This window comes from Chrysochloris asiatica, unplaced genomic scaffold (assembly GCF_000296735.1).
Source record: "Chrysochloris asiatica unplaced genomic scaffold, ChrAsi1.0 scaffold00113, whole genome shotgun sequence".
Taxonomy (NCBI): domain Eukaryota; kingdom Metazoa; phylum Chordata; class Mammalia; order Afrosoricida; family Chrysochloridae; genus Chrysochloris; species Chrysochloris asiatica.
This window is the reverse complement of record NW_006408631.1, coordinates 3,016,391-3,026,552: the sequence shown is the minus strand read 5'-3', so window position 1 is coordinate 3,026,552 and position 10,162 is coordinate 3,016,391. Positions and strand designations below refer to the sequence as shown.

The 10,162-nt window shown below is 40.1% G+C and overlaps 1 pseudogene; it reads right to left on the bottom strand.

Annotated features, from left to right (window-relative positions):
- Nucleotides 1–9,366: 9,366 nt before the first annotated feature.
- On the bottom strand, nt 9,367–10,162 carry LOC102836599 (annotated as a pseudogene).

Genomic DNA, 10,162 nt, shown 5'->3' with positions numbered 1-10,162 from the left:
GCCATCTTGTTTGTTCTTCCCTTTGGTAAGCATTTTTGACCGAAACATTATTTCAACCATTTTGAAGTCTTCACCAACCTGAGTTCTATCAACTGACCCAAAGTCTACTATGGGAGTGCAAGAGAGATAATGATAGATTGTGTATCTCAGAACACGAGTCTCAGAGGAAGTGAAAAGTGAGCTAAGATATGAAGGAGAAGTGAATTAGGTGATAGAGGTATAAAGGAGAAAAATCTTGACACTGGGAAAGTGGTATATACTCAAAAGTGATTGCATAAAGTCCTGGAGAGTTTTTCAAAAACAGCATTTAAAAAAACACAACAAACAGGTTTAAGAAACTGGAGGAAGGTGTATGTAAGTGGTAGTCTATTTTGAAGTGGTGACGGAGCAAGTTGGCTAGATAACTAGAGGTTGGATCACCATGGACTTTGTATGAACTTAATGCTATTATACAAGCAGAACCCTTAAAAAATTGTACACTTTACAATCCATGATCTTAATGTTAGCAATACTCCCCATGTTGATGTACAGATTCAGTACAAATGATCAAAATCCAACTGATTTTTTTTTTTTTTAACAAATTGACAAGCAGATCCTAAAATTCATGATGAAATGAAAAGGATCCAGAATTGTCAAACTAAATTTGAAAAAGAACATATTTGAGGATTTATATTTCCCCATTTCAAAACTTATTACAAAATGACAGTAATCAAGACAGTTCAGTATAGACCTGAGGATAGAGAGGTAGATCAATGGAATATAATTGAAATAATAAATCCTTACATTTATGGTCAATTGATTTTCTACAACATTGCCTTCATAATGCAATAGGGGAAAGGATAGTCTTCCTAACATATGGTGCTTGAACAATTGGTTATTTACAAGCAAAACAAAAACAAAAAAAGACTTCAGACATAATGTTTAATCATACACAAACATTAGCTTCAGATAGATTTGCTGTTGTAGTTAAAAGCTGTGGAGTTGGTTCTGACTCATATCAGCCCTGCATTGGATTTCTGAGGCTGTAATTTTTTTGTGGGAGCAGAAAGCCTTGTTTTTCTCCCACCACTGGGAGGTTCAAACTGCCAGCCTTGTGGTTTGCAATCCAGTGCTTATCCTCTAGAGCCATCATGCTCCCCACCTTAATTAGAGAGTAAACCTAAATATAAGAGATATAATTCTAAAACTTCTCAAGGGAAAAAACTTTAAGTCATTATCCATTAGGGAAATGCAAGTAGAAGATGCCACTTTATACCTACTAAATGACTATAAAAACAATGAAAAAGATAATAACAAGTGTTTGAAAAGGGTGTGGAGAAATTGGAACTCATACATAACAGATGAGGATGTGAAATGATGCAGCAACTTTTGGGAAACAGTTGGTAGTTTCTTAAAAAGTTCAGCATAATTACTGTGTAATTCAGCAATTCTACACCTAGATAACTACCAAGAAAATTAAAAACATAGGTCTACACAAAGACATGCACACGAATGCTTAAAGCTGCATTACTCATAATAGTCAAGGAGTGGAAACAACCCAAATTGCATCATCAAATGATGAGTGGCTAAACAAAATGTATATACATGCAATGGAATATTATTTAACCATAAAAATACATGAGGTACGGATATAGGTTATACCATGGATGAACTTTATAAACATTATGTTAAGTCAAAGAAGCTGATCAAAAATGGCCCGATTTGTATGATTCCATATTACAATGAAATGTGCAAAGATTTGGAGTCCAAAAACCAAAAAGGAAGAACATGCTCAACATTTCTCAAGCTGGGAGAATTGAAGAGAAAATTCAAACCTTGACTTTCATTACTGAAAGATTCTCTGGGCAAATTATTGAATGATGCAGAAAGCATAAAAAGAAGACAGAAAGAATACGGAGTCATTGTACCAAAAGGAAATGGTTGGCATTCAACCATTTCAAGAGGTAACATATGATCAAGAGCCAATGATACTAAAGGAAAAAGTCCTGGGTGCACTGAAAGAATTGGTGAAGAGCAAGGCACCAGAAATTGATGGAATAAAAATTGAAATCTTTCAAGAAAGTGAGGCAGCATTGGAGGTACTCATTCATCTATGCCAAGAAATTTGGAAGACAACTATCTGGCCAACTGATTGGAAGAGATCTGTATTCGTGCCCATTCCAAGGAGAGGTGACCCAATGGAATGTGGAAATCATCGGACAATCTCTTTGATATCCCATGTGAGTAAAGTTTTACTAAAGGTGCTGCAAGCATACATTGACACAGAACTTCCAGAAGTTCAAGCTGGATTCAGAAGGGGGCATGGAATGAGGGATATCATTGCTGATGTCTGATGGATCTTGGCTGAAAGTAGAGAATATCAGAAAGGATGTTTACATGTGCTTTATTGACTATGCAAAGGCTTTTGATTATGTGGATCATGACAAGTTCTGGACAACATTGCGAAGTGTGAGTGTTCCGGAACATTTAATTGTGCTCATGAAGAATCTGTACATTGACCAAGAAGCAGTTGTTCAAACAGAACATGGGAACAGTGAATGGTTTCAAATTAGGAAAGGTGTGCGACAGGATTGTGTTCTTTCACCATAGTTGTTCAACCTGTATGCTGAGGAAATACTTCAAGAAGCTGGGTTATATGAAGTAAAACATGACATCAGGATTGGAGGAAGACTCATTAACAACCTGCAATATGCAGATGATACAACCTTGCTTGCTGAAAGTGAAGAGGACTTAAAACATTTACTGATGAAGATCAAAGAGCACAGCCTTCAGTATGGATTGCATGTCAATGTAAAGAAAACAAAAATCCTCACCACTGGACCAATAAACAACTTTCTTATCAACAGAGAAAAGATTGAAGTTGTTAAGGACTTCATTCTTCTTGGATCAACTATCAACACTTAGGGAAGCAGTAGTCAGGAAATCAAAGGACATATTGCATTAGCCAAATTTGCTGCACAAGACCTTTTTGATGTGTTGAAGAGCAAAGATGTCAGCTTGAGGACTAAGGTGCACCTGACCCAAGCCATGGTATTTTCAATAACCTCATATGCATGGGAAGCATTGATGCTTTTGAGTTATGGTGTTGGAAAGTGCCATGGGCTGCCAAAAGAACAAACAGATCTGTGTGGGAAGAAGTGCAGCCAGAGTGCTCCTTAGAGGCCAGGAAGGCCAAACTTCGTCTCTCATACTTTGGACATATTGTCAGGAGGGAGCAGTCACTGGAGAAGGATATCGTGTTTGGTAAGGTGGAGGGTCAGAGAAAAAGAGGAAGACGCCCAGCGAGCTGGATCGGCAATATGGCAGCATCAATGGGCTCAAGCATGGCGACAATTGTGAGGTTGGCCCAGGACCGGGCAATGTTTCGTTCTGTTGTGCAGAGGGTCGCTATGAGTTGGTGCTGACTTGACGGCACCTAGCAACAACAACAACTTATGTGTATTAATATTCAGGTTAGTTAAATCTGTAGTGGCAATAAAGTATATTAGTTCTTGCCTAAGGCCAACAGTGAGTGCCATGGCTCCATATGATAAACACTGGACTGTGAACCCCAAGGTCCATGGTTTGAGCCCTTCAGGCACTATGCGGGAGAAAGATGAAGCTTTCCGCTCCCACAGAGATTTAAAGCCTTGGAAACCCTATTCAGGGTCACTGTGAGTCAGGACTAACTGGATGCCACTTAACAACAGTGGTTGTGGTTGAGAGAACGGTATTTCTACGGATCCAGGTTACTTTTTGTGGTGATGAAAATGTTCTAAAATTAAATTGTGGTGATGGTTGTACAACTATGAATATATTAAAAACTATTGGATTGTATATTTAATTTATGGTGTATACATTGTATCTTGGACTCACGGTGTGGAGCTGTGGGCTAATGCAAAGTTGTTTGAACTGCAAGGTCGGTGGTTCAAGCTCCCCAGCTGCTCCTTGGAAACCCTATACAGGGTTGCTATGGGCCGGAACCGACTCTATGGCACTTAACAACTACATTGTATTTTATAAATCTGTAAAATTACAAAGAAAAATAACCTGGGGATTGGCATGGTCAAGTTTCCTTCAGTGGGGAGAATGGATCGAAGGGGTGGTTGTGCAAGCTTGGAGGCAAGCATAAATGTTAAAAATGCATCGGTACTGGTGAAAATCCGGGCTAGCCTTTTCATTTCAATTTTTATTAAAACTAGATGTCTGTTCTCTACGAGGAGTCCTGATGTGGTGCTGTAGGATAAACACTTGGCCACAAGGTCTGTTTGAACTAAAAGGTTGGTGGTTCAAACTCAACAGTTGCTCCTCAGTTTCTATACAGGGTTTCTATAGAGGGTCTATATAGGGTTTCTATAGAGGGTTGCTATGACCTACTTGATGGCACACAACCATTCTTTACAAGGCTCTGAAAATAAGCTTCCTAGCTCGTAGTCAATTGATTGGACTTCTGATGTGGCACTGTAGGATAACACTGGATTACTAACCTCAAGGTCGGTGGTTTAAACCCACCAGCAGCTCCTTGGAAACCCTATGCAGTGTCACTATGAGTTAGAACCAACTCAACAGCACTTAACAACAATCAATTGCTTACCATCTTCACAATCGTTGGTACAGAGACAGCACATTAAAGCCAGGTAACGTGTGATACATCCAAACACACTCAGATGCTTTGGGTGCTTCACGGGAGGAGTTTGTTGCTCACCAAATCAGCTGGTTTTGAGGCAGGTGGAGTAATGTGGCTGTCAGATTGTTAACCTGAAAATAGCTGCAACAGACCTGCCTTTTTCTCAGCTCAGCAAGGCAGCTGTTGAAAAATGAGTATGTCTGCAGAGTCTGAGCATCTCTCTCCTAGCTTCTAATGGAGGGCTTTTTCAATTTAGACACACAGGGACTTTTCTGTTACAAGAGGCGGGTACTGACACATTCAATAGAACAAAAGCCTGATTCTTACATTCCCTAAGGCATCAGTAACCTTATAATAAACATGCTCTTGTGAAAATCAATGTAGTTATACTCATCCTTTTTTCTCTTGGTAAAGATGTTGTTGTTGTGTGCCCTGGAGTCGGTCTCGACCCATAGTGAACCTGTACAGGGTTTCCGAGGCTGTAAATCTTCACAGGAGCAGAAAGCCTCATCTTTCTCCCATGGAACAGCTGGTAGTTTGGAACTGCTTACCTTAAGGTTTGCAGCCTGATTCGTAACCACTACGCTACCAGAACTCCTTTGGTAAAGATATAGATGAGCTATAATGTCATTACAAAATTCAAAAGCCATAATTTTCAAATTGTAGGAGATATTAACAACTTGTTAAGTGTTGTCAAGTTGGTTCTGGCTTATAACAAACCTGTGTAGGGTTTCTGAGGAGTGGCTGGTGAGCTTGAACTGCTGACCTTGCGGTTCAAACTGACCTTGCAGTTCATGTATGTTATTGTTAAATGCTGTCAAGTCAGTTCTGACACATAATAACCATGTATAGGGTTTCCGGGGAGCAGCTGGTGGGTTTGAAGTGCTGCTCTTCTGGTTAGCAGTTCAGTGCTGATCCTATAGCACCACACCAGTACTTCAGTCCATATATTATGTGTGTGTGTGTGTGTGGGGGAGCACTGTGGGTTAATGCGCTGGACTGCAAAGTTGGTTTGAACCACAAGGTCAGGAGTTCAAGCTCACTAGCCGCTCCTTGGAAACCCTATGCAGGGTAACTAGGGGTCGGAATTGACTCAACAGCACTTAACAACAACAACAACAACAACAACTATTTATAGAAAAACTAGTATATATTTCAAAGTTAAAACAGTAATTTGAATTCATACATAGTTAGGGGCGTTGGGTTTATTTCACCGCTGTGTGCACAGAAGAACAGCTCCTCCCTCATAGGAAAGAAAGAAAATGAAGTTAATTAAATATATTCAGTCATTTGAAATCATGGCCTGAGTATTACCTAGGATTCTAATGATCATAAAGTCCAGGAGCGGCAAGGAGAAATACAAAAGCCAAGTAGTGTCTGGTAGGTTGCTCACTATCATCATTGTAATGCGTAACTTCTCAGAAGCACACAACTGGCCTTCGTCTGCTGTTGTTAGTCAGCTTAAGCTTTTCCCAGAAACCATCTGACGGTCTTTAAATACTCTTAGCTTTTGTTAATAAGATTGTGTTCCAAAACCACGGGGACTCAGGTGTTTTCATTTGCTGGAAGGCAGAGGCAAGTCTGAACAGAATAGGTTATTATTTCTGGGAGGGAGTCTGACCTTTTCCAGGGCCCTGAGGGAACAAGGATAAAACAAGTCTAGCAGGGGAGTGTTGAAAACATAGCTCACAAACTCAGATCTAGGATTCCATGTGTAGGCACATGAGATTAAAAGCCATCATTTATCTGGTGTCTTGTGCCATGATTGGAAGTTCTTGAAGTCAGGTTTCTGAGGAAATGGTAATTAGGATTAAAGTATTATTGAAGAAACAAATTCACCTTGAGAACTAACAAAACAACTTGCTACTGTTTCCTTTGGCTGCCAATTATTAAGCTATCTGTGAATTTGAGTCTTGGAATGCTCACCCAGAATTAGAACATTACTGGTTTGTGCTTAGTACTTTTGTTGTTTTTACATGCCACTGAGTCAGCTCCGACTCATAGTGACCCTGTATAGGGTTTCTGAGGAGCAGCTGATGGGTCTGAACTGATGATCTTGCAGTTGGCAGTTCAGTGCTTATCCTACAGCGCCACAATAGACTCTGAAAAAGCCCATTTAGTGCAAAGTTCCTTGGTTTGTGATGAGGAACTGGAAGTCCAAAGACAGGAAGAAAGGGTCAGACATTGAAGAAGTTAGATCTAGAATCCATCCTTCTGGGCCTCTGTGCCCTTCTTGTCTACTACAAGACCTCAGAAAGCACATGGACACTGTCATCTGCACTTTGGCACTTATTAGCCACGTGAACTCGTGTTTCTTCATCTGTAAAGCAAACCAAACCAAACCAGTCATATAGGATGTGAAGAGGGTAGAATGAGTTGAGCACTCATCACTGAGACTTTTATAGAAATAGTGTGGATGGTGTGTTTCCTGTTCTCAGCCACCTCTTTGATGAATTTTATGACAGTTGGAGAGTGTAAACATTATGGTCCAGTTAAAATGCTATAATCCTGGGAATTACAAAAGCACTAGATACCAATGCTGCTGCTCAGATCAAAACTTTGATCAAAGGTGAACCTAATTCCTGACCTAGAGGAAAAATAATGCTTGTGAAAACAATTTATAAGACGTAAAATGCTATATAATGCTAGATTTGGTTATTGCTAATGTAACTGGAGTACTGGTGTGGTGCTGTTGGATAAGCACTGGACTGTTAACTGAAAGGTTGATATGGTTCAAATCCAGCAGCTGCTTCTTGGAAACCCTATACAGGATTGCTATGAGTCGGAAGTGACTCGACGGCATTTCACAGCAACAAAAACACTGTAACTTAAAAATAATCTATTCTAATGACTTTGGTCCCTAGCAAAGCTTCTACCCAGGGGAATTAAGCTTGGGTGATAAACGTACTTTGTGCAAGGGAGCACTGGCAACTAGAGAGGTAATTGCTCAGAAACAGCTGCCTTCTGGTAAGTAAGGGAAACTAAAACTGAGTGAGGAATAGTTCCAATTGTTCCAAAAAAGGCTACGGATTAAGTCCTTGCAGCTCAAGTGAGAGGGTTTTCAGGTTGTAACAGAGGAGTGGTCTGACACCCAGAAGAGCAATTTTGTTAGGAATAAGCTGAATTCTGAAGCATATCTGGGGAGAGATTCCTCTGGGAATACACCGTTTTCTTTAAGTCTGTCAGCTTGTCTTTGAAAGCATAAGGGTGGGTTCTGTGTACTACCCGCATTTTAGAAAAGGAAAACTAATCAGACACATCAAAGACAGCATCTCAGTCAGGGGCCACAAGCGTGTCATCTGCTAGCTCACCTGTAAAACCAAATTGGCTGTGGAGAGACAAGAGGAGCCCTGGTTCTTCGCTTTCACCAGTGAGGGAGTTGGTAGTCCCCAGGTTCAGTGAGGATAAGGTGAGGAAAATGGCCTTTATGCCAAAGGGGAGGTGGGAACCCAGGTGACTGGTAATGGTACTAATACCAGGGAGGCAGATGTGGTTGGAGGGGCAGGTTGGAGTTGAATGAGCATGTGTCAAGAAAGTTGCCAAAGAGAGGGGTGAAGAGCTTGAATGGAGCGTGAGATCCTAACCAGAAAAGTGGCGGCAGCAGAGATGGTGGCAGAGGCAATGGCATGGAGAGACAGAGCAGCTAAGGACTTTAGGTCCAGGATTGACAAAGGCTGTATGCCTGTGGGCAGGAGCCTGGCTTGCAAAGTGGGCCCTTTGGACATTTAAATGAATATGTATTCTCTGTTTTGTATGTGTCCATCAAAAAAAAAGGAACTAGAGGTAAATACTGTTGACTGATGGTACATGGAGGGGATTGTAATCATTTTAGTGAAACAAAGTATGATTTAGTGAATGTAAAACTGATAATCTGCTCTGTAAACTTTCATTCAATTTACAATAAAAACTTAAAAAAAGGGGGAATTTCTTTACATTAACACTATTTTCTGTTCATAAAAGGTACAAGGATGTTATAGAGAATGTGGGAAAATATAGAAAGCTATGGACTCTGGGTGTGGTGCTGAACTGCTAACCATAAGATTAGCTCTTCAAACTCACTCAGAAACCTTATACATGGTTGCTATGAGTCAGAAGCAACATGAAGACACTTAACAACATGCGTATAAAGAAAAAAAATTAAATTATTCAGGATTTACCACCAAAAAGTAATTAACTAAAACTACTGCAAGTACTGGTATGGTTCTGTTGATTAATGCGCTGGACTGTAAAGTTGGTTTGATCTTCAAGTTTGGTGGTTCAAGCTCACCAGCCGCTTCTCAGAAACCCTTTTCAGGTTCACGATGGGTGGGAACTAACTCGATGGCACTTAACAACAACAAAATTGCATGTGTGTGGATCTGGACTGGAAAAGAACGTGGAAACATGAAAAGGATTGTTGTTAAAATAGTGCGAACTGTTATTGTCAATTCTGATGAATGTGTGGCAGAGGAGAACTGTGTACCCTAGGGTTTTTAACAGCTGTAATCTCTCAGAAGTAGGCAAGAACTAGGCTTTTCATCTGGATAGACTTGAACCTCCAATCTTTCCCTTCCACTTAGCAACTACTCAGAGATTTGTGTTTTTCCTTTTAATTTTTGGTTTGCAGTGATTTTGTCTAGTCTTTTCTTATTTTTAAAAATATGTATAAAAGACAGCTATAATATGAAGGAGCTTCAACACGTTGGTGGAAAAATCCCATTATCTTTCCCTGCCCTTGCACAAATAAGATCTTTTATTTGTCATCATTAAAAGTTTGAATTTTAAACAAATTCTTGAACTAGTGGTTCATAGCCATCGGCCCATTCACCTTTAAGCACCTGTCTCATCTCCAGTAGCTTTTCCAGAACTACTACTGCCTTCACCATGAAACTCGGTGAGTTTTACCAACTCAAACTTGGGCTTCTTCAGCATTTTTACTTTCCTAAAAAACACATAATAGAGACGGTAAATAGACTGGCAAGCCTTCTCTATGTCCTTTCCAATGCAGTCTGGAATCAGTTTATTGACCACTTCTTTCAAGCTATTTGTCTGTACCTCTTGGGTCATGATTTCTATCATTTTCTTCTGGATTTGACAGACCTGTTGGTGCTGAGCATAAGATCTCTTCTGAATCTGGTTGGTGTGTTTTTTAGTTAAATCAACACAGAACAGGCAAAGCAAATAACCATCTGTAGTCTTGACATCAATGTGAGCGTTAATCATGGTCTGCCATTTTTTGACCATGGAGCACATTTTGTCACAGGTAAAATCCATGCCCTGGAAGTTGGTCAGGCATTTTTTGCCCTGAACATCCTCAGTAATTAGCTTGAATTTTCTAAATGCAGCTTCATCATTCTGCAGAGCAGCAAGGCTCACTTTAAAAACGACCCATGAGTCCATCAGATGCAATTTTGTTTCCTGAGTCCTTGTAACTAGTGTTTTTTCAATATGTCTTATATTGAACATAGCTGTTGCCTTCACATCATACCAATATTTCTTAGAAAATGGATCAACCACTTTCTTCTTGGCTCCTTTTTTGCCACCTTTTGTAAGGCACTTGTTCTTGCGGACCATCAT